The following is a 20,386-nucleotide window of genomic DNA, read 5'->3' as shown; positions in this document are numbered from 1 at the left end:
AAGAGCCCATGAGAGTGTTTCAGGGATGGGAAGCCAAGACACTCTGGCAAAAAAAAAAAAAAAAACACCCTAAATGAAAGGTCTCTTCCAGTGAGATCCCAGCAGAAAGAACGGGCCATCAAAGAAGGAAGTACCTTTCTCTGAATGGAGGAGAGAACTTCCACTTTGACTATGACCTTGTCTGAATAAGATCAGAGTCGGCTAACTCAAAATGCTTCCATAGCCTTGGCAACTCATGACAAGAGCCTAGGGTGATTACTGATGCCATAAACAAGAGTGTCAATTGTTAAGTCAACAACAAGAGTCACTGTGCACTTACTCCTCATGTAGGATCTCTGTCCTTAAAGTGTTGTTCAATGTGAATTAATGCTATAACTAGTACTCAAACAGTATTTTTCACTTTGTGTTTCGGTGTGGGTGCAAACTGTTCAAATCATTACTTAATTTATACTAAATTGACCTTCTGTATATAAAGAGAATTGAAAATGAATCATGATGCTATTGGAATGGGAGAGGGAGTGGGAGATGGGAGGGTTGCTGGTGGGAGGGAAGTTATGGGGGGGGGAAGTCATTGTAATCCATAAACTGTACTTTGGAAATTTATATTTATTAAATAAAAATTAAAAAGGAAAGAAAAAATTTTATCTCATATGGTGTTTAAAGAATGAAATAAAAGATTACAAATCAGGGGGAAAAAATCCCTTTCCACTCATGGAGAGGGCCCCTTTTAGAGGCTACTGCTTCTTCCTGAAGTGCTCGAGCATGGAGAAAAGTAATTTGTGCTAATAAATCACTTTACCTGGATTTATGAAAGAGATATCGAATGGGGGACGGGTGTCACCATTACTGTTCTTTGGATTCTGATATCACAGTGATCGGAGGCCGCCTCAGGTCAGGTGGTCCTCAGACTCCTTCCTACCCACCTCAGTGCAAAGCTATAAGTAGAAAGCAAGCCGGAGAGCAGGATCCCAAGATTGCAAATACCCACAGGAAGATCCGAGTCACACAGGACAAATTAGATAGTAAAATGAGAGGGAGGACACACGCCGGAGACAGAGCCATGGGAAATTCACGATGGGAAGCCTAGGAGTCCAACAGAGACTGGACAGGACCACACTGAAGAAGCAAATAAGAAAGGGACTTGATGGAGGCCCGGCAGAGGCAAGGCAGAGGCGCAATGGAGGTGGGACGGGGAGGCCGGCACCAGCCCTCAACAGGTTAAATGGGAAATCGCGGGAGGGGGAACTAGGCCAACTGCACTGAAATTCCACCTGGGAAAAAGAGCAAGTATAGAGGGACAGAGAGAGAGGTAGGGCATCCTGCTGCCCATCTACACCTCCCCATCCCCACAACCAGGCCCTCAGCTGGCTGGGAGAAGCCATGTTCATTGCTTACATTTTCCAACTTAAGCAGGGAACGGCCTCCTCTGCCTCCTGTGCACAGGCCCATCAATTACAGGGGCCACCTTACCACATGCCCCATCCAGGACCAAGGACCACAACATTTCAGAGTAATTTCTTCCCCGCCACGCAAGCTGTACAACAGGAGAAGTCCTGAATATTGAAAACTGGAGCTCGTTCCACGCACCAGTGAGAAGCCAGCCAGGCCCCAGTAGGCAGGGCCCAGTGCACCAGAGCTCATACCCACCCACATCACAACTGAGAAGTGAGCAGGGCTCCTGGAGGCAGGGCTGCATGCTTCCACTTGCAACGCAGACACACAGCAGCTCATCTCACAGGGAAACCTCACCACAAGCACTAAGACACAAATTAAAAAGAAAACCAACCAGACAAAAAAGAAAAAATACAAAAATGCCAAAATACAAAGGAAAAACCCTAAATAAGAATAAGGAAGACACTATGAGCCTCCCAAAGGAATTACTACAACACTTTCATAACAGAAAGATGAAGAGATCAAGGATATGCCAGAAATGGAATTCAGAAAATTGTCAGATTATTTCAAAGCAATTAGAAACAAATTCACGATCTAAATTAAAAGCACGCTCAAGATATTGAGATATTCAAGGGAACCCAGAATGAAATACTAGAAATGAAGAATTCAACAGATCAAATAAAAAATGCAGTGGAAAGCAGTAACAACAGAATAGGTGAGACAGAACAAAGAATATCAAAACTAGAAGACAAATTTATGGAAATATTAGACCAAATAAATCGAGAAGAAATTAGAAAACTAAAAAACACGGTTAGAGATCTACAAGATTGTTTCAAACGATCCAACATACAGATCCTAGAATTTCAGGAAGGTGTGGAGGGAGAGAAAGGATTAGAAGGCTTTCTTAGTGAAATAACAGAAAATGTCCCCCGTCTGGAGAGAGAGAGATTCAAGTACAGGAAGTACAGAAAACTCCTAACAGGCACAACCAGAAAAGATCTTCACCACCACACATTGTAGTAAAACTCTCAACGGTAAAACATAAAGAAAAAAATCTTAAAATGTGCATAAGAGAAACAGCAAATCACATTCTGAGGAAATCCAATTAGATTCACTGCAGACTTCCAATCAGAAACTCTATGGCAAGAAGATATATTCCAAGTCCTAAATGAAAAAAACTGCCAACCCAGAATACTGTACCCTGCAAAGCTCTCATTTATGAATGAAGGAGAAATAAGGATCTTCCACAACAAATAGAAATTGAAAGAATTTGTAACTACTCACCCAACCCTATGAAACAAGCTTCTTTAAGATGTGCGCTACACAGAAACAGGAACATCACTACAAAAGAAAATGAACTCAGAAAATGATCCAGCAAAACTACAAAGGAAATCCAAAATACAAGAACAGCACTATTTATGGAAACATGGCAGGGCAAAGTCGGTACTTAACAACAGTCACCCTAAATGTAAATGGTCTCAACTCCCCTGTAAAAAGACACAGACTGAATAACAGTGACTTGATCAGCCCTTGTCCTGATGGTTGATGTACAATTTAATACTTTATCCCTTTTAGTATTTTTTTTGTTCTAGTTAATACTATTGGTTGAACTCTGTAATCAACACATATTTATTCTTAGGTGTTGAAATTTAACTGAAAAGTGATTCCTGTCAAACATAAGAGTGGGAATAAGAGAGGGAGGAGATGTACAATTTGGGACATGCTCAATCTGACTTGCCCCAAATGGTGGAGTTAGAAATGTGCCAGGAGGTAAAACTGCCGCCCGGTCGCCCCCAGCCTGACTCCGGCCGTCGCCGCCGCTGCCGGGGGGAGGTGGGCCATGATCCAAAGGAACAAGAGCAGTTGAGGAAACTGTTTATTAGTGGTCTGAGCTTTGAAACTACAGATGATAGTTTGAGAGAACATTTTGAGAAATGGGGCACACTCATAGATTGTGTGGTAATGAGAGACCCCCAAATGAAATGTTCCAGGGGCTTTGGTTTTGTGACTTACTCTTGTGTTGAAGAAGTGGATGCAGCAATGTGTGCTCGACCACACAAGGTTGATGGGCGTGTTGTGGAACCAAAGAGAGCTGTTTCTAGAGAGGATTCGGTAAAACCTGGTGCCCATCTAACGGTGAAGATTTTTGTTGGTGGTATTAAAGAAGATACAGAGGAATATAATTTGAGAGACTACTTTGAGAAGTATGGCAAGATTGAAACCATAGAAATTATGGAATACAGGCAGAGTGGGAAAAAAAAGAGGATTTGCTTTTGTAACTTTCAACGATCATGATACAGTTGATAAAATCGTTGTTCAGAAATACCACACTATTAATGGGCATAGTTGTGAAGTGAAAAAGGCCCTTTCTAAACAAGGGATGCAGTCTGCTGCTGGATCACCAAGAGGCCATGGAGGGGGATCTGGCAACTTTATGGGTCGTGGAGGAAACTTTGGAGGTGGTGGAGGTAATTTTGGCCACGGTGGAAACTTTGGTGGAAGAGGAGGCTATGGTGGTGGAGGTGGTGGCAGCAGAGGAAGTTATGGAGGAGGTGATGGTGGTTACAATGGTTTTGGAGGTGATGGTGGCAACTATGGTGGTGGTCCTGGTTATAGCAGCAGAGGAGGCTATGGTGGTGGACCAGAATATGGAAACCAAGGTGGTGGACATGGTAGAGGAGGAGGATATGATGGTTACAATCAAGGAGGAAATTTTGGAGGTAACTATGGTGGTGGTGGAAACTACAATGATTTTGGTAATTATAGTGGACAACAGCAATCAAATTACGGGTCCATGAAAGGGGGCAGTTTTGGTGGAAGAAGCTCAGGCAGTCCCTATGGTGATGCTTATGGATCTGGTGGTGGTAGTGGTGGATATGGTAGCAGAAGGTTCTTAAAAAAAAAAAAAAAAACAGAAAAGGGCTACAGTTCTTAGCAGGAGAGAGAGCAAGGAGTTGTCAGGAAAGCTGCAGGTTACTTTGAGACAGTCGTCCCAAATGCATTAGAGGAACTGTAAAAATCTGCCACAGAAGGAACGATGATCCTTAGTCAGAAAAGTTACTGCAGCTTAAACAGGAAACCCTTTGTGTTCAGGACTGTCATAGCCACAGTTTGCAAAAAGTGCAGCTATTGATTAATGCAATGTAGTGTCAATTAGATGTATATTCCTGAGGTCTTTAATCTGTTGTAGCTTTGTTTTTTCTTTTTCTTTTCATTACATCAGGTATATTGCCCTGTAAATTATGGTAGTGGTACCAGGAATAAAAATTTAAGGAATTGTTAACTTTTCAGAAAAAAAAAAGAAATGTGCCAGGGGATTCCAACACAATCCCATCAAGATTGCATGTACCAATGACATCTCACTAGTCCAAGTGATCAATTTCAGTTCACAACTGATCACACTGATAGGTCTAAGAGTCAAAGGGATCACACAAACAAGACTAGTGTCTGCGAATACTAGCTAATAGAATAAAAAAGGGAGAGAATGATCCAACATGGGAAGCGGGATACACAGCAGACTCATAAAATGGCGGATGTCCTAAACAGCACTCTGGCGTCAGAATCAGCCCTAAAGGCATTCAGATCTGGCTGAAGAGCCCATGAAAGTATTTCAGGCATGGAAAGCCATGACACTCTGGAAAAAAAACAAAACAAAACAAAACAAAACAAAACAAAACAAAACACCTAAATGAAAGGTCTCTTCAAGTGAGATCCCAGCAGAAAGAACGGGCCATCAAAGAAGGCAGTACCTTTCTCTGAAGGGAGGAGAGAACTTCCACTCTGACTATGACCTTGTCTAAATAAGATCAAAGTCAGCGAACTCAAAAGGCTTCCATAGCCTTGGCAACTTATGACTAGAGCCTAGGGAGATTTCTGACGCCATAAACAACAGTGTCAAATGTTAAGTCAACAACAGGAGTCACTGTGTACTTACTCCTTATGTGGGATCTCTGTCCTTAATGTGTTGTCCAATGTGAATTAATGCTATAACTAGTACTCAAACAGTATTTTTCACTTTGTGTTTCAGAGTGGGTGCAAACTGATGAAATCTTTACTTAATATATACTAAATTGATCTTCTAAATATAAAGATAATTGAAAATGAATCTTGATGTGAATGGAATGGGAGAGTTAGCGGGAGATGGGAGGGTTGTGGGTGGAAGGGAGGTTATGGGAGGGAAAAAGCCATTGTAATCTATAAACTGTACTTTTGAAAATTATATTTACTAAATAAAAGTTTTAAAAAAAAAGACACAGACTGGCTGAATGGATTAAAAAAAACATCTATTTACTGCCTACAAGAAACACATCTTACCAACAAAGATGCACACAGACTGAAAGAGGATGGAAAATAATAATCCATGCTAACAGAAACAAAAAAGAGCTGGAATAGCCATTCTAATATCAGACAAAATAGACTAACACAAAAACTATTAAGGGGTGGAGCCAAGATGGCGGAATAGTGAGGACGCACACTGATAGTCCAGGAAAAGATAGGTTGATAAAAGAGGAATTACAGTAATCACAGGGAAAGGCTTGGAGGAAAAATACAGAGGAAACCTTTCCGGATCTAGTGGATGTGACACAGACGACCAGCGGGGAGAGCAGGGACGCCCATGGCTCCGAGTCCACACATCGGCGCTGGAAGGGGAGGTGAGCTCAGTAACCCGAGACATTGGCAGGGAAACAGCAGACCGAGTCTAGAGGGAAGCGGGCTTGAGGCGGGAAAGTTACCACACTGACTACAGGAGAGAAAACAAAAAGTGGGGGGGTACTGGTATGGGCGAGTTTCTCTCTCCACTGACCTTGCAAAGGCAAGCAAGAGACAAAGAGCAGGTGCCATTCTGGATATACGTAACAAAAGGGTAGAGCTAATGAACTGAGTCAGGGTGAAAAAAAAAGAGACAGTGGGTGAGACAACTCACAGAGGTCACGTAAGTACTCTCCAGAGATGCTACAATTCGGTATCCTAGACAACACAGTGGGAGACTGCAGGAGAAACTAAGCCTGCACAGATTCTTTGGGTGGTCTGTTGGAAAAAGCAGACGAATGATATACACATAGAAGCCAGAGATCAGAAGCTAAATACCATCAATTCTGCTCAGTTGTGCGGTATTACTTCCCTCCTGAATAAAAAAAAATAAAATAAAATAATAAATAAATAAATAAAAAGAGATTTACCACACCTAACCTGAGGGTGTCACCTATGGCACACCCTAAACCCTAAACAACCAAGCAGAGCTCTCTGGCCACACCCATCTCAAACCTCCAAGGCTCCTCCAACAGCAGGCAGTCCACTTAACACAGATATAGTAAAAAAAAAAAAAAAAAAAACCTCACAGTGAGGGAAGAAGAATTCACAATGCCGAGCAACAAACAAAAAAAAAAACGATGGAACAAGATCAACGAAGACACCATGACGCCTCCAAATAAACAAAACACCCCAAGCCAAGATTATGAAGATGATGAGATAGAAGAAATGCAAGATACGGATTTCAAAAAATTTATGATAAGAACATTTAGAAGTTTTCAAAAGCAAATTCTTGAACTACAGAAATCCTTATTGGACAGGATAGAAAATCTCTCTCATAAAAATGAAATTTTAAGGAAGAATCAAAATGAAACGCAGAAACTAGCAGAACAGGAAAGTGTGATAAGTGAAGAGAAATCAAAATGAAATGAAGGACTCAATAGATCAAATAACAAACACATTAGAGAGTCTAAAAAACAGAGTCAGTGAAACAGAAGAGAGAATATCCGACTTAGAAGACAGAGCACATGAAAACAGTCAAACCAAAGAAAAGAAGAGGAAATTAGAAATCTAAAAAATATCGTTGGGAATCTACAGGATACTATTAAAAAAAAACCAACAAAACCAACATTCGAGTTCTAGGAGTTCCTGAAGGCATGGAGAGAGAGAAAGGATTAGAAGACCTTTTTAGTGAGATACTAGCAGAGAATTTTCCGGGTTTGGAGAAGGACAGAGACATCCTAGTGCAGGAAGCTCATAGAACCCCTAGTAAACATAACCAAAAGAGATCCTCACCATGACACGTTGTAATTAAACTCACCACAGTGAAACATAAAGAAAAGATCCTAAAATGTGCAAGAGAGAAATGTCCGATTACTCTCAGAGGATCTCCAATTAGACTCACAGCACACTTCACATCAAAAACACTACTGGCTAGGAGGGAATGGCGAGACATAGCACAGGTGCTAAGAGAGAAAAATTGCCAGCCCAGAATATTATATCCTGCTAAGCTCTCATTTGTGAATGAAGGTGAAATAAAGACCTTTCATAGCAAACAGAAATTGAAAGAATTTGTGGCCACTCGTCCAGCCCTGCAAAAGATGCTTAAAGATGTGCTACACTCAGAAACACAGAAACACGGCCATCAATATAAAAGAAGGTAAAGGAAGAAAACTTACCAGTAAAAGAGCATAGGAATCTCAAAGCATATACTATAAAATATCTTTGGGAAAATGGCAGAGTAAAGTCATTACGTATCAATAGTCACATTAAATGTTAATGGACGTAACTCTTCAGTTAAAAGACACCGATTGGCTGATTGGCTTAAGGAACAAAACCCAACTATTTGCGGCCTACAAGAAACACATCCTTGTAACAAAGATGCATACAGACTGAAAGTGAAAGGTTGGAAAAAGATATTCCATGCCAACAAAAAAACAAAAAAAGCAGGTGTAGCCATATTAATATCAGACAAAATAAACTTTAATACAAAAACTGTTAAAAGAGACAAAGAGGGACACTATATAATGATTAAGAATCATCAATAGGTGCCTACATCAAGAAACTGGAAAGGCACCAAATAGATGAGCTTTCAATTCACCTCAAGGATTTAGAAAACCTACAGCAAACCAGACCCAAATCTAGTAGGAGAAGAGAAATAATTAAAATCAGAGAAGAAATCAACAGGATTGAATCCAAAAAAACATTACAAAAAAATCAGCCAAGCGAAGAGCTGGTTTTTTGAAAAAATAAACAAAATTGACACCCCATTGGCCCAACTAACTAAAAAAAGAAAAGACCCAAATCAATAAAATCAGAGATGAAAAAGGAAACGTAACAACAGACACCACAGAAATAAAAAGAATCATCAGAAATTACTACAAGGACTTGTATGCCAGCAAACAGGGAAACCTATCACAAATGGATAGATTCCTGGACACATGCAACCTACCTAAATGGAACCAGGAAGACATAGAAAACCTAAACAGACCCATAACTGAGACAGAAATTGAAACAGTAATAAAGGCCCTCCCAACAAAGAAAAGCCCAGGACCAGATGGATTCACTGCTGAATTCTACCAGACATTTAAAGAATAACTAACTCCAATTCTTCTCAAACTATTCAGAACAATCGAAGAAGAGGGAATCCTCCCAAATTCTTTCTATGAAGCCAGCATCACCTTAATCCCTAAGCCAGAAAAAGATGCAGCACTGAAAGAAAGTTACAGACTAATATCCCTGATGAACATAGACTCAAAAATCCTCAATAAAATTCTCCCCAATAGGATACAACAACACATCAGAAAAATCATCCACCCAGACCAAGTGGGATTTATCTCTGGTATGCAGGGATGGTTCAACATTCGCAAATCAATCAATGTGATACACCATATTAACAGACTGCAGAAGAAAAACCATATTATTATCTCAATAGATTCAGACAAAGCATTCGATAAAATTCAACACGCTTTCATGATGAAAACTCTAAGCAAATTGGGTATAGAAAGAACATTCCTCAGTATAATCAAAGCAATCTATGACAAACCCACGGCTAGCATCCTATTGAATAGGGAAAAGTTAGAAGCATTTCCACTGATCTGGTACCAGACAGGGATGCCCACTCTCACCACTGCTATTTAACATAGTTTTGGAAGTTTTAGCCAGAGACATCAGGCAATAAAAAGAAATTAAAGGAATACAAATTGAGAAGGAAGAAGTCAAACTATCCCTCTTTGCAGACGATATGAATCTTTACTTAGGGGATCCAAAGAACTCTACTAAGAGACTATTGGAACTCATAGAAGAGTTTGGCTGGCAAAGTAGCTGGGTATAAAATTAATGCACAAAAATCACAGCCTTTGTATACACAGGCAATGCCATGGCTGAGAAAGAACTGCTAAGATCAATCCCATTCACAATAGCTACAAAAACAATCAAATACCTTGGAATAAACTTAACCAAGGATGTTAAAATATATATCTACAATGAGAAAGATACGTCCATACCCTAATACTGACTTGCCCCAAATGGTAGAGTTAGAAACATACCAGGGGATTCCAATTCAATCCCATCAAGGTGGCATGTACCAATGCCATCTCACTAGTCCAAGTGGTCAATTTCTGTTCACAATTGATCATAATGAAAGGACTAAGAGTCAAAGGGAGCACATAAACAAGTCTAGTACCTGCTAATACTAACCGATAGAATAAAAAAGGGGAGAACGATCCAACATGGGAAGCGAGATACACAGCAGACTCATAAAATGGCGGATGTCCTAAACAGCACTCTGGCCTCAGAATCAGCCCTAAAGCCATTAGGATCTGGCTGAAGAGCCCATGAGAGTATTTCAGGCATGGAAAGCCAAGACACTCTGGCAAAAAAAAAAAAATGACCTAAATGAAAGATCTCTGTGAGTGAGATCCCAGTGGAAAGAACAGGTCTTCAAAGAAGGATGTACCTTTCTCTGAAGGGAGGAGAGAACTTCCACATTGACTATGACCTTGTCTAAATATGATCAGAGTCGGTGAACTCAAAAGGCTTCCATAGCCTTGGAAACTCATGACTGGAGCATAGGGAGATTACTGATGCCATAAACAGGAGTGTCAGTTTGTAAAGTCAACAACAGGAGTCACTGTGCACTTACTCCTCATGTAGGATCTCTGTCCTTAATGTGTTGTACATTGTGATTTACTGCTATAACGTGTACTCAAACAGTATTTTTCACTTTGTGTTTCTATGTGGGTGCAAATTGTTGAAATCTTTACTTAATGTATACTAAACTGATCTTCTGTATATAAAGATAATTGAAAATGAATCTTGATATGAATGGAAGGGGGGAGGGCGAGGGGAAGGGGAGGGTTGCCGGTGGGAGGGAAGTCATTGGGTGGGGGTAAAGCCATTGTAATCCATAAGCTGTACTTTAAATTTATATTCATTAAATAAAAGTTAAAAAAAAGATAAGTTTAGTTGAGACAAAAAAAAAAAGAGGGGCCAGCAAATTGGTGTAGCGGATAAAGCCACCACCTGCAGTGCTGGCATCCCATGTGTGCACCAGTTCGAGTACTAGCTACTCCACTTCCAATCTAGCTCTCTACTCTGGCTTGGAAAAGCAGCAGAGTATGGCCCAAGTCCTTGGGCCCCTGCACCCATGTGGGAGACCTAGAAGAAGTTCCTGGCTCCTGGCTTTGGATCATTGCAGCTCCAGCCGTTGCAGCCATCTGGGGAGTGAACCAGCCAATGGAAGACCTCCCCACACACACACCGCCGCCTCTGCCTCTGCCTCTGCCTCTCTGTAACTGCCTTTCAAGCAAATAAATAAATCTTTAAAAAAATTATTAAAAGAGACAAAGAAGGAGACTATATAATGATTAAAGGAACAATTTAGCAGGAATATGTGACTATTATAAATGTATATACACCTAATTACAGGGCACCTGGCTATTTGAAAGAAATGTTAATTGATTTAAAGGGAGATATAGACTCAAATACTATAGTTAAGGGGGACTTCAATACCCCACTTTCAGCAATGGACAGATTAAACAGACAGAAAATCAATAAGGAAACAAAAGAATTAATTGACACCATAGACCAAACAGACTTAGCAGATATTTACAGAGCCTTCTATCCTACAGCCACAGAATACACATTTTTCTCAACACTACATGGAACTTTCTTTAGGATTGACCACATGCTAAGTGATCAATAAACCACATAAAACAAATCTCAGCAAATTAAAAGAAAAAAATCATACCATGCATCTTCTTGGACCATAATGCAATGAAGCTGGAAATCAGCAACTCAGGAATCTCCAGATCATATGTAAACAAATGGAGATTTAACAACACACTCCTGAATGAACAGTGGGTCATAGAAGAAATCAAAAGAGAAATCCAAAAATTTCTGGAAACAAATGAAGATGACAATACAACATACCAAAACTTATGGTATACAGCAAAAGCAGTGTTAATAGGAAAGTTTATAGCAATTGGTGTCTATATCAAGAAATTGGAAATAAATGAGCAATTAATGCACCTCAAGGATCTAGAAAAACAACAGCAAACAAAACCCAAAACTAGTACGGGAAAATAAATAATTAAAATTAGAGAAGAAATCAAAAAGTTGAAACAAAAAAAATACTAATCAAAATACCAAAGACATTCTTCTTAGATCTAGAAAAAATGCAGCTGAAATTCATCTGAAAACACAGGAAACCTCTAATAGCTAAAGCCATGTTATACAATAAAAAGCCAGAGGCATGACAATACCAAATTTCAAGACATACTACAAGGCAGTTACTATCAAAACAGCCTGGTACTGAAACAAAAACAGATGGAAAGACCAATGGAACAGCATAGAAACACCAAAAATCAAGCCAAGCATCTACAATCAACTTATATTTGACCAAGGAGCTAAAACCAATCCCTAGAACAAGAGCAGTCTCTTCAAACAATGGTGCTAGGAAAACTGGATTTCCACATGAAGCAGAACTCCCACCTTACACCTTACTCAAAGATCCATTCAAAATGGATTAAAGACCTGAATCTATGACCTGATATCATCAAATTAATAGAGAGTATTGAGGAAACCCTGCAAAACACTGGCACAGACAAAGAGTTCCTGGAAAAGACCCCAAAGGCACAGGCAATCAAAGCCAAAAAAATAATAACAACAAATGGGATTACATCAAATTAAGAAGCTCTGAAACACTCAGGCAAGTGAAGAGGAAACCAAAAGACTGGGAGAAATTATTTGCAAACTATGCAACTGATAAAGGATTAATAACCAGAATATATAAAGAGACCAAGAAACTCAACAACAACAAAACAAACAACCCAGCTAAGAAATGGGCAAAGGACTTAAACAGCCATTTTTCAAAAAAGGAAATCCAAATGGCCAACAGACACAAGGGAAAATGCTCAGGATCACTAGCCGTCTGGGAAATGCGAATCAAAACCACAATGAGGTTTCATTTCACCCCAAACAGAATGGCTTTCATATAGAAATCAAAAAACAATGAATGCTGGTGATGATTTGGGGAAAGGTACCCTACTGTTGGTGGGAATATTAACTGGTAAAACCACTATGAAAGACAATTTGGAGGTACCTCAGAAATCTAAATATAGTCCTACTATGTGACCCAGCCATCTAACTCCTTGGAATTTACCCAACGGAAATGAAAGCAGCAAATAAGAGAGTTATATGCACCCCTATGTTTATTTTAGTTCAATTCACAATAGCTAAGACATGGAATCAACCTAAATTCCTCTCAACTGAAGACTGCATAAAGAAATTATGGGATATGTACTCTATGGAATATTGCACAGTGGTAAAAAATGAAATCCAGTCATTTGCAACAAAATGGATGAATCTGGAAAACATCATACTTAGTGAAATAAGTCAGTCAGTCCCAAAGGGACAAATACCATGCATTCTCCCTAATCTGTGGTAACTGATAACTAGCAGAGCACCCAAAAGGTAACCTGCAGAAGTGAAATTGACACTATGAGAAGCAATGACTTGACCAGCCCTTGTCTTGACTGTCAAGGAACAGGTTTCTTTTTCCTTCTTAATAACATTGGTTGAACTCTTTACTTAACATAGAATTAACCATATGTGTATAAAGTCAGTTGAAAATAAATCCCAGTTAAAAATAAGAGTGAGAATTAGAGAGGGAGCAGTTACATAGTTCTGCATACATTCCTACAGACATACTTCTTGTTTTTTTTTAAAGATTTATTTATTTATTTGAAAGAGTTACACAGACAGAAGAGAGGTAGAGAGAGAGGTCTTCCATCCATTGGTTCACTCCCCAGTTGGCCACAACGGCCAGAGCTGCGTCAACCCGAAGCCAGGAGCCAAGAGATTCTTCTGGTTTTCCCACGTGGGTGCAGGGGTCCAAGGACTTGGCCCCTACTGCTTTCCCAGGCCATAGCAGAGAGCGGGATAGGAAGTGGAACAGCCGGGTCTCAAACTGGCGCCCATATGGGATGCTGGTGCTTCAGGCCAGGGCGTTAACCCACTGTGCCACAGTGCCAGCCCCCAGATGTACTTCTAAGGGTAAAGCTAAAAACTTGTCATGGGACTCCAAATCCCATTAAACTGGGTGATAATAATGCCATCTATGTGTTAAAGTGATCATTTTAAGTGTGTAACTGATCATATGGATAGGATTAAGTGTTAAAGGGATCATATAAACAAGATCAAGTGTCTGATAATAACGATAGAATTTAAAAGGAGAGAATGTTCCAACATGGGAAGCAGTCCACACAGCAGACTCATAGAATGGCAAACATCCTGAACAGCACTCTGACCTGAGAATCAGGGCTTAAGGCATTCTGGTCTGGCTGAAAAGCCCAGGAGAGCATTTCAGGCATGGAAAACTAAGACATTGTGGAGGGGGCGGTAGAGTCCTACATGAAGGGTCTCTGTGAGTGAGACTCCAGGGGAAAGAAGAGGCCATCAAACAAAGATGCCCTTTTCTCTAAAGGGAGGAGAGAACTTCCATTTTGATTATGGCCTTGTCTAAACACTGACAGAGTTTGTGGACTCAAAAGGCTTCCATAGGCTTGGCAGCACATGTCAAGAGCCTCTGGTGATCACTGACATCACACATGAGAGTGTTAACTGTTAAATTAACAACAGGAGTCATTGTGTACTTACTACCCATGCAGGACCTCTGTCCTTAAGGAGTTGTACTGTGAGGGTTAACTGTAAAACTTGTTCTCAGTTTTCTATATTTTGTGCATGTGTGAGTGCAAATTACTGAAATATTTACTTAGCATAGAGTTGGTCTTCTGTGTATAAAGTTAATTAAAAATTAATCTTAATGGAGAATGGGATGGGAGAGGGAGGAGGAGGTGGGATGGGAGTGGGGGCAAGAAGGCGGGTATAGGGGGAAGAACCACTATATTCCTAAATTTGTACTTATGAAATTTGTACTCATTAAATAAAAAATCTCTTTGGGAGAAAAAGCAAGCTGAAGGCAACTGCTTTCCATTTAAATGTTTGTGAGCACAGACCTTGTTCTGTTTTCCAACAATCATAAAATAGCTGAGTTGTATGAATATAAAATTTTTTAACTCCTAAAAATGCATATTATTACATTTAGCTGACTCTAAAGCCATTGCAAGTGGCTATGTATCTTTTGTGGATAATACAAAAATTTTATTCAAACACTCCCCTCTCAAAATATCATCTTCAGGATTGCAATACAAGAGGCTTCAAAAGGTTCCTGGAGAATGGAATTAAAAGCTAATTCACGGGTTCGGTGCTGTGGTGTAGTGGGTAAAGCACCTGCAGTGCTGGCATCCCATATGGGCACCAAGTCCTGGCCACTCCACTTCCAATCCAGCTCTCTGCCATGGCCTGGCAAAGCAGTGGAAGATGGCCCAAGTCCTTGGGTCCCTGCACCCACTTGGGAGACCCAGAGTAAGTTCCTGGCTCCTGGCTTCGGATCATTGCAGCTCTGGCTGTTGCAGCCCATTGGGAAGTGAACCAGCAGAGGGAAGACCTCTCTCTCTCTCTGCCTCTCCTTCTCTCTTTGTGTAATTCTGACTTTCAAGTAAATAAATAAATCTTTTTTTAACAAAAAGCTAATTCACATTTTTATTATGAGATTTTTGGTGATCCCTTGTATACTCTAACACACCCTACATGACCTGTCCATGGAACTTATGGAGAATTTTTCTCTGCCAAATCAGCCTAAACTGTGGGCTGGTTTACCTTTACTTCTCACCACACATACTCTGTATGACAAAGGCGACTTGTCTGTTTGATTGGCTTCAATTTTCCTCAATCATTCCCACATTCATTTCGAAGGACAACAGGGAAAGAAAACCATCAAATGATAGAGAAATGGAACACATTCACTTACACCTGCTTTCCATATAAACAGAAAGCGAATGGGGGGGGGCACCTGCAGGATCACTTTATCTGGCTAATGTCTGGCAGGGAAAGATCTATAGGATAAACCTGCACGAAAAACCTCTCCAGAAGAAGGGACAGACGTCTACATGATGCAGCAGGGCATGGCGATGTAGGCCTCACAATGTAGCAACCTCTTTCCATCAGAGACGCAAGAACTTCTCATTCTCTTTATTCAAGGGCATGAAACGTGCTTCCTGTGAGTAGGATGATTACAATTATGGATACTGCATGTGCTCTATATGTTTTTATGAGAAACAGTGAGCAAAGTGTTTATGGAAACTCCAAAAGAAGAGAATAAACCATCTCTACTTAAATAGTTATTTAGTAATAAATAGCTAATTAATTCTACTTTTGTTAGCAAAATTTTAAAATAAAGTTGAACTTAAACACTAAGGAGATTGTAATTAAATCACTGGCATCCATTTTTTAAAGTATTTCAGGGAAATGTAGGTTTTTAAAAGACTTCTTTATTTAAAAGGTGGAGCAAGAGAGAGAGACAGGGAGAGAGATCTTCCATCACTGGTACAGCCCACGATGGTGGCAACCACCATGTCTGGCTAGGCTGAACTCAGCAGCCAGAAACTCCACACTGAACTCCCACATGGATGGTTGAGGCCCAGGCCTCTTCTGCTGCTTTCCAAGGTGCATTGGCAGGAAGTTGGATTGGAAGTGGAGCAGCCATGACTGGAACTGGCATTCTGATATGGAACCCTGGCAGCATAAAACACAGTGGCTCAGCCTGCTTTTCCTCAATGCCAGCCCCAAAAGTTGTTTTTTTTTTTTTTAATTTTCATCTTCATGTTTCACCTCCTTCTGTGACTAACACAGTAGAGAATAAATACCTGCAGTCTTTGTAGCATTTCAGAGAATGTTTTCTGCATCCATTCTGTGTCCTCTGAAAGGTCATCGCCACCAAATGGAACCAACCATGAGTCTTCTCAACAAGTCTACAGACAAGTTTAAACACTTTGTAATAAAGGAGCAAAGGCTCATAACCATTCTACAACTAATGCCAGACCCAGCAGACAGCACTGGAAGGTTATACACTAAGGAGAGAATGAGCTGGATTGTGGAAGACTTTGCAGGTCTGACTAAATAGTGTGAATTGGAACCTTCACCAGGGTTGGAGAATGTCTGGCCCATTTCCCATATAAGGCCCGTGAAATCATTTGATCTGGCCATGCCAAGGCAACAGCCAGTGGCACCTGAAATTCAATAAACCTACAGCTGGCTAATTTTTAAGCTAATAATTTTGTGTGGTCCACAAATGATGCTATAAATATCCAAATGGACCTTGGCAGAACAAAGGTTCCCCAGCCCTGCAAGCAATGACTTTCAACTCAAAAGCCAATCAGAACAAAGCAACACTGTTTTTATTTCTCCATATCACAGTATTTAAAGTTTTGAAATTTCAATTAATATTAAAGGAAAATACAAGATTTATACTCATCAAAGAAGTTGTGATTGGACCGCTGCTGTGGCATAGCATGCTAAGGCTCCATCTGCAGGAAAGGCATCCCATACAGGGCGTTGATTCATGTCCTGGCTGCTCCTTTTCCAATTCAGCTCCCTGCTTACAGCCTGGTAAAGCAGTGCAAGAAGGCCCAAGTGCTTGGATTTCTGCACACATGTGGGAGACCCAAAAGAAGCTCCTGGCCCCTGGCTTCAGATTGGCTCAGCTCTGGCCAATGAGGCCATTTGGGGAGGGAACCACTGGATGGAAGATATTTCTGTCTCTCCCTCTCTCTGTCTGTAACTCTACCTCTCAAATCAATCGATAAATTGAAATCTTAAAAAAAAAAAAAAGAGGATGTGACTTTTAAGGTTAAGAAACAGTGCAGACTTAGGAATAAGCAGCCACTATGTCTTTGAAAAAGCAGGATTCAGGAGAACTATTTCAGGAGCAAACGAGAGAAGCAACGGCAGGTAGGAAGATTAATCAGTTCAAATGTCAGGGGCAAAAGGACAACTCTGTGTATAATTAAAGGAGAAGAAACAGTCGTGAGCAATGTTTAGAAGAACTGTTTTTTAAGTCTTTTTTAAAATTTTTTAAACATTTTTAAAGGCAGAGAGAGAGTCAGACACAGAGAGGTTTTCCATCTGTTCACTTCTCAAATGGCCATCAATGGGCAGGGCTGGGCCAGGCCAAAACCAGGAGCCAGAAGCTTCCTCTGGGTTTCCCACATGGGTGCTGGGGCACAAGGACTTTATCCATCCTCTGCTGCTTTCCCAGACACAGTAGCAGGGAGCTGGATCAGAAGTGGAGCTGCTGGAACACAAACTGGCACCCATATTGAATACCAGCACTGCAAGCCGTAGCTTAATCTGATACACAACAGTGCCAGCCCCCTTAAGTGTAGTTTCTTGTGGAACACTAGATGATGTATTCACAGAAAATAGCTCATAGCATGTTTCCACAGCAGACATTTCTGAAATGGCTTCCAATGTCCCACATACATGACTGCCATATTTTTATGTGAACTCTCTTCATGTGTGTGTGTGTGTGTTACCTTTTATTTTTTTTTATCTGACCAGAAGATTACAAAGATGATTTGTCTTCTAGTTCAGATATTCTTTCTTCTCCTTCACCGAGTCTGCTATTATGGCCTTCCATTGCATTTTTACTTGATCTATTGAATTCATTTCTAATATTTCATTTTGATTTCTCCTTAAAATCTTAATTTCACAGGAAAAATATTCATTCGTGTCATATATGTCTCCTTCAGTTCATGGATTTCCTTCTGAGTGCCTTTGAGTAATCCTATGGTTAACTGTTTTTATTCTGCTTCTGGCATGTCCTCAATCTCTTCATCTTCCCATTCTAATATTGGAATGTCATTGTGTTTCTTTGTGGGGATCATGTTTTGTCTTTCTTATTCTTGTGTCTTGAATTTCTGTGTTTGCTTTCAGGCATTTGTGCAGTTGATTTTTGTATTTTTCCTCTGCTGGCTTTTAACTTTGGGCTGTGCCTCTGTGGCTTAGTGAAATCTCTGCACTTTCTGTGAATACCAAGAGGTGAGTGTGGGTGTGGCCAGGGAGCTCTGGTCATTGCTCCAGGATGAGGCGAGTATCCATGGTAACAGAAAAATTGGGCATGGTAAATCTCAGTACCCAGCTACACTCTGCACTTTGTCGTGTAACTACCAAGACCCTACAGTCTGAGCACACAAGGCTCCCACGGCGGCTGGGTCCAGAGGTTTCTGTCTGCCCTGCCAGTCTGTCTAGTAAACAGAGGCTGACGTTCACCAAGACGGCTTCACATAGGCATCTTGATTCTCGGAGGCCATGGGAGCCTTACCCTCCCAAGTGGTAAGATTGCTCAGCCATCTCCAAGCCAGACTCAAAGTCAGTGGGGACTGAGGATTGTTCCCTATACTAGAATCTCTGAATCACACACGTGTAAAGAGCCACTGGCTGAATCTGCTCCCTTCCCACCACTGCCACCAGCACTGGTGAGAAGACGTTCTGTCTCAGCCAGTTGCTGTGTACACACACAAAGGCTTCTACAGCTGCTGCCCAAACCCAAAATGGCTCCTGCCCTTTCTCAGCTGGGCAGCGGGCAATACTGTGGGGAAGTTGGGGCAATATTAATGTGTCGTCTCTCTTTCACTGGGCAACCACTAGCAACTGCTAGGAACCACTGACCCCCAGGGCTCCACAATGGACTCATGCCATGCTCTCTCTACAGCTATATCACCACGGGTTGCTACCGTCTGGTCTCACCTCTGTCTCCAAACTACCACCTGCTCCGGCTCTGAGCTGCTGCAGTTGTCTGTGTTCATACTGTGTGTCTGCATCCTCCACACAGGTCCACGGAGTTCTTCCTTTTGTAGGATTTCCAGTGCAGTTTTCTCTCCAATTCTCCCATGAGAGTGCACTTCCTACACTTTTTTAAAAAGTTTTTTTAAGGATTTTTATTCAGAGAGAGAAATGCACAGGAAAGAGAGGGCTTTAATTAGTGGGGAAAGAAGTCTAGAAGCTAGATTGGGTCCATACCATGCAAAGAGCAGGCTGGTATGAGGAAGCATGCAGGCAGGAAAGCAGAGGCAGGGCAGAGGCCATAAAGCCTTGCCCTCAGAGGTGCAGTGCAATAGGGGTGCGCAACCGAAAAAGGGAGGGACCCACCATGCTCCAGGCCCTTTATCTATCCCAAAGGTGGTGGTTACATCGTCTGATCGGCAGGTGAGCATCCAGGTGAGATCAACAGGGGCATGAGATCACACAGGGGGTGTGGTCTCCAGCTTACAAATCTGATCAGTTTTATCCTGTCTGCCTGCCTGCATCATTCCCCCCTCAGAGAAATTCCAGACTGTAATCTTAAGGGACGCTGGAGGGTGTCGAATCATTATATCTGCTATAGCTGCTTCCTGTTGATTAGGGGCATAGTACAGGACTTGCCTGCCTGGGGTCTGGAAGTCTTCGCCTATCTCATCTAATGAATTTGTTTTATGAGCTGGAGAATTTTTGGTCACCACCAATGCCTGTGTTCCCTGCATGGCCAGTTGTTCTTAGCAGTTGTTGAGTTCTGAAACATTTAAGTTTGTTAACTAGCATAAGCAAAACTGGAACAAAGCCAACTGCAAGTGGTGTGCCCTTCAGATAGAAAGAACTTATCTTACAGACTTCCAGATAGTGGGTGGTGATAGGCTACCCTTATGCAGAGTATAAAACCATTTAGCTTGAGTGTAGAGGATTATAGTAAAAGAACCTAATAAGGAGTTTATTGTCAATAACGGCTCCCAGAGAGAATCAAAAGAGGAGGCAGGTACAGCATGTCTGCCTTAAGGTGCAGCAGTCTTGATACAACAAAAGCAAAAGC

The 20,386-nt window shown here is 41.1% G+C and overlaps 1 protein-coding gene and 1 pseudogene across 2 annotated transcripts in view; one reads left to right on the top strand and one right to left on the bottom strand.

The window, feature by feature from the left end:
- LOC149124891 (tolloid-like protein 1) overlaps positions 1-20,386 on the bottom strand; it is a 342,676-nt gene that overhangs the window by 310,493 nt on the left and 11,797 nt on the right. The gene's annotated exons all lie outside the window — the stretch shown is intronic.
- LOC127486014 (heterogeneous nuclear ribonucleoprotein A3 pseudogene) lies at positions 3,136-4,512 on the top strand (annotated as a pseudogene). Its single transcript, XR_016211479.1, has one exon. The product of XR_016211479.1 is annotated as a heterogeneous nuclear ribonucleoprotein A3 pseudogene (transcript).

Source organism: Oryctolagus cuniculus, chromosome 8 (genome assembly GCF_051225735.1).
Source record: "Oryctolagus cuniculus isolate XC-2025 breed Fujian yellow rabbit chromosome 8, ASM5122573v1, whole genome shotgun sequence".
NCBI lineage: Eukaryota > Metazoa > Chordata > Mammalia > Lagomorpha > Leporidae > Oryctolagus > Oryctolagus cuniculus.
This window is presented reverse-complemented; position numbering and strand designations above follow the sequence as displayed.